Source organism: Protopterus annectens, chromosome 3.part1 (assembly GCF_019279795.1).
Source record: "Protopterus annectens isolate FY-2018-M chromosome 3.part1, PAN1.0, whole genome shotgun sequence".
In the NCBI taxonomy this organism is placed as follows: Eukaryota; Metazoa; Chordata; order Ceratodontiformes; family Protopteridae; genus Protopterus; species Protopterus annectens.
Genome location: NC_056732.1, coordinates 1017824927 through 1017829926, shown reverse-complemented (window position 1 = coordinate 1017829926; position 5000 = coordinate 1017824927). Strand labels below are relative to the sequence as shown.

At 36.9% G+C, this 5000-nt stretch overlaps 1 protein-coding gene across 1 annotated transcript in view; it reads right to left on the bottom strand.

The window, feature by feature from the left end:
* Positions 1 to 5000, bottom strand: part of TCF24 (transcription factor 24) — a 116069-nt gene that overhangs the window by 110389 nt on the left and 680 nt on the right. The window lies entirely within an intron of this gene.

The following is a 5000-nucleotide window of genomic DNA, read 5'->3' as shown; positions in this document are numbered from 1 at the left end:
ATGCACTTATGTTGCAATTGCTCAGGCATGACAGCTGAAGCTGTCAGTTGCTTATATGACTGTGGCTTGAAATACATGCTGTTACTCATATGTGTGTTTAGTAGGTGCTCTAATCCCATAGCCTCCTGGAGAAAGAGCAAGGTAAGCTTTTCAATGCCTGTCAGTGATCATTCCTTTCCTGAGGTGCAGGGACTTTGAGTGAAACTAATAAAGTGGGGGAGCAAACCCCCAAAATGGGTTGATGAAGGGGGGCTTTCTCCTGAGAAAAAAAATTATCTGTTGTTGCATTTCCATATATCATCATGAACTTCATTACACATGATCAGAGTTTATGAGCCCACAAGCTCATTCAGTACAAGCATCCTTTGCTGAGTGTTTACGAAGCAAACTTGGATGAATTGAGGAGACATACCAGAACTAAGATGATAGACTTAAAGTGGGTACAATGGGCCCTGTGGTGGTAACAAGAGTAAAACAATGTCTAAGTTGTAGGGCAGAGGGGTCATAGTAAGTGAAGTCCACTGAGATGAAAGAATGATGAGGTGACCAGTGGGTACCGTATTCATCGGCACTGTTTTCATAAATTACCTTGCAGAATGCATTATGGGGAAATATGCCTTTTTAATAAGGACAAACAGTTATGGATCAAGATGCATACAAAAGAATTGTAAACAGGATTAAAAGAAACTTCTTATGTGTGTGTGTGTGTGTGTGTGTGTGTGTGTGTGTGTCTTTCGGCTCTTCCTGGTTAGGGGTCGCCATAGCGGAACTCCTGTCCGCTAATGCTTGGCAGTAGAGTTTTACATGCTGGTTTGCCGGGCCTAACGCACAACCTTCAATGAAGGAACAAAAGATACTTTTTGTAATTTATGAAAAAGTCAAAAACATGTCTCCTTACATTTAATGCAACATACAAAATTATGCCACCTATAAACAAATATTAGAAAAAAAATTTTACTTTTAGTGGGGGGAGTAGCAGCAACAAAAAAGGAAAGGAATATGAAGTAATTATATCAGAGAACCTAAATTAAGCAAGTGGTATGAAGAAGCACAAAGAAGGATGGTAGACTACTGCTATGTTCAGGAAGGGACTCATCACAAGAAATTAAAAGTGTGTTATTCCTCTTTATAGACAGTTCATAAACATAAAGCTCCATCTATTTATTACATTTGTTGACCGGGAGTGTCCGACTGGATGTAGGCCCATTTTCAGCGGAGGCCCGGGGAGAAAAGCTCCACAGTTAAAATAAACAGACAGTAGTTACATTGGATTACATAGCGATTAACAATTTAACATAGCAATTACTTACAACATATTTACAGATGAAGAACATAGTACATCAGTAGACAACTAGAATCTTTATCTGTGAAGTACATAACAGACATTAACAAATGTTACAATAAGAAGTTCCTGCTGTATAATAAGTACTAGGCTTATGAGCATATGAGCTTGCTATAATCAAGGTAGTTAGTGGAGTGGAAAGAAAGGTAGAGGTTGGATGGGGTGGGTGATATTAGAGTGGGAGTTGCAAGGGCATAGCCAGCATGTTTTTAGGTGTGCTTTTAGTAAAGTTTTGAAGTGAGTGCATGATGGTACGGAGGTAACTGTGGGTGGAAGGGAGTTCCATAATTTGGCTATGGTGCAAGAGAATAGTGCTTCACCAGCAGAGTTATTGGCTTTAGTGATCTGCAAGTGATTTTTGTTGCTGGATCTTAGTGGTCTGGTGGTGCGATAGGGTTGGAGTAGATTCTGGAGGGATGGGACATTTAGAGGATGGTTTACTAGTTTGTGGGTGAGTGAGAGCTGATACCACTGAAGGAGGTGAGGGAGTTCAAGCCAGCCCAGTTCAGCAAGTGAGAGACAGTGGTGACTACGGTAGGATGCCCCTGTGGTGAATTTGGTGATTTTGTTGTAGCAGGTCTCTAGCTTGTTTAGATCGCATTGCCTTAGGCTGGTATACATTGGAGAGGCATAAAGTAGGGTGGAGATAAGGTGGGAATTTGCTATTGAAATCTTTGCTGCTTTGGTGAGAAGTTGCTTATTTCTGTATAACGCTCATAGTTTTTTGTGGACTTTTTTTATGGTCATGGATATGTGAATGTCAAATTTTAGTTTATTGTCTATTTCCACTCCTAGCAAGTTGGTGTGTTCAGTTGGGTATATAGTGGTGTTGTCTTTTGCTGTGATGTTAAAGTGAGAGTTGTTTTGAGTATGTTTGGTGGGTTGGAAGATGATCTAGAATAAAGTGTACAGTTAATGAGACCTCCTTATTGTAATAACATAGATGAGAAACAGTAAAAAAACTGCTGATTGAACTGTATCAGTGAGCTTTTAGTCTGTTTATATGAAGAGTGTAATGTGTAGTATTTAGGAAACTAGCAAACAGACATAAGGTCTTCCTTACAAGGAGTGGTGTCTGCATATCATACTACACATTCATTTATCCCATCATACTATCATAGTGCACATTCATTTATCCCATCATGCTATCATACTGTCATACTACACATTAATTTATGCCATCATACTATCATACTACACATTCATTTATCCCATCATGCTATCATACTTTCATACTACATATTTATCCCATCATACTATCATACTACACATTCATTTATCCCATCATGCTATCATACTACACATTCATTTATCCCATCATGCTATCATACTACACATTCATTTATCCCATCATACTATCATAGTGCACATTCATTTATCCCATCATGCTATCATACTGTCATACTACACATGAATTTATGCCATCATACTATCATACTACACATTCATTTATCCCATCATACTATCATACTTTCATACTACATATTTATCCCATCATACTATCATACTACACATTCATTTATCCCATCATGCTATCATACTACACATTCATTTATCCCATCATACTATCATACTACACATTCATTTATCCCATCATACTCTCATACTACACATTTGTGTATTCCATCATACTATCATATTACATTCATTTATTCCATCATACTATCATACTACACAATCATTTATTCCATCATACTATCATACTCCATATTCATTTATCCCATCATACTACACATTCATTTATCCCATCATACTATCATGCTACACATTAATTTATCCCATCATACTATCATACTACACATTCATTTATCCCATCATACTCTCATACTACACATTTGTGTATTCCATCATACTATCATGTTACACATTCATTTATCCCATCATACTATCATACTCACATTAATTTATCCTATCATACTATCACACTACACATTCATTTATCCCATCATACTATCATGCTACACATTCATTCCATCATATTATCATATTACACATTAATTTATCCCATCATACTATCATATTACACATTCATTTATTCCATCATACTGTCATACTACACATTCATTTATCCCATCATACTAGCATGCTACACATTCATTTAGTCCATCATACTATCATATTACACATTCATTATTCCATCATACTGTCGTACTGCACATTCATTATTCCATCATACTGTCATACTACACATTCATTTATTCCATCATACTGTCATACTACACATTCATTTATTCCATCATACTGTCGTACTACACATTCATTTATTCCATCATACTGTCATACTACACATTCATTTATTCCATCATACTGTCATACTACACAATAATTTATTCTAAACATTTCCATCATTTCATCACTGCTAAGGTCAGCCCCCCCTCCCCATCTTGCTGGAGATGTACTGCACGCATAAAACTCGGCAAAGTGTAAAATGAATCATGTGCTCTGCTTAAACAGACTGTATACCATGACATCTACCACGGGAACAATGTCTAAGTGTGTGTGTGTTTACATACATACATGCATATATATTTATACACACACACACACACGCACACTTTCTGGTTACTTATTATGAGCCTACACCTCTATGGCCCCATATGTTCATATTAAGCCTACATCCAAAGGGCAATCCAGATGTTTGGCTGCAATACCCATTAGTACTGACATCAATAAGTGTTTCTTACTTTAAAGCGAGCAAAGCAGAAATGCTTCAGTTTTGGACTTTTTGTTGCCTTTTGTACAACATGGGTATATTTAAAAGATAGGAGGTAGTACTTTATCTTTATTGATATATTTACAATTTTATAGAGGCACAAAATGATGTATGCTGACAGTTTAGCTGAGATACTTAAGGCTATGGGCTGCTTAACATGCTTGGGTTATAATCCAAAGGTTTGATTCCCTTGGTCTCCATTTGCCTACTGTGACTGAACGTCATTTAACTAAACATGCTTCTGGATCACCCCTGAAAAGAGATACTTGTGCATAGCAGGTTTATCCATGTAACAAATAAATAAATTCTTGATAATATGGCCATTAACTTTTTCTTAATCAGTTGTAAGTGTGCATAAGAAAATATTTATGAAGAGGAAAATTAACTAAATCTATAGCCAAATCACAGAAGAAAATGTTTATGGCTCTTAAGTCAATCTTTTTTCTAGTTTACATAATTTTTGCTGCATTGTTACTTAACTTTAAAGATTACTGAGATATAATATTTAAATATATGCAAGTGACCTGGTTCATTTGTAACAATCCTAAAATAATTTATTTAGCTGTATATTGTTGTATATGTTTGGCATCACACCATATGAATTTAATCTGAAGAAGAAGGTGACGGGTGACAGACCCATCATACTAATAAAAGCCCAACGTACATTAACGTGCACAAAATACACACACACACACACACACACACACACTATGTTTACATGTGTGTTTGACAGAAAAAATACAACTACAAACATCTGGTTTGTTTGTGTCTTTCGGCTTTTCCCGGTTAGGGGTCGCCACAGCGGAACTCCGGTCCGCTAATGATTGGCAGTAGAGTTTTACGTACTGGCTTGCTGGGCCTAACGCACAACCTTCAACGAAGGAATGCCCATTCACGCATGTCGCCACACAGAAGTCGCTCTAACTGAGAATCGAACGGGCAACG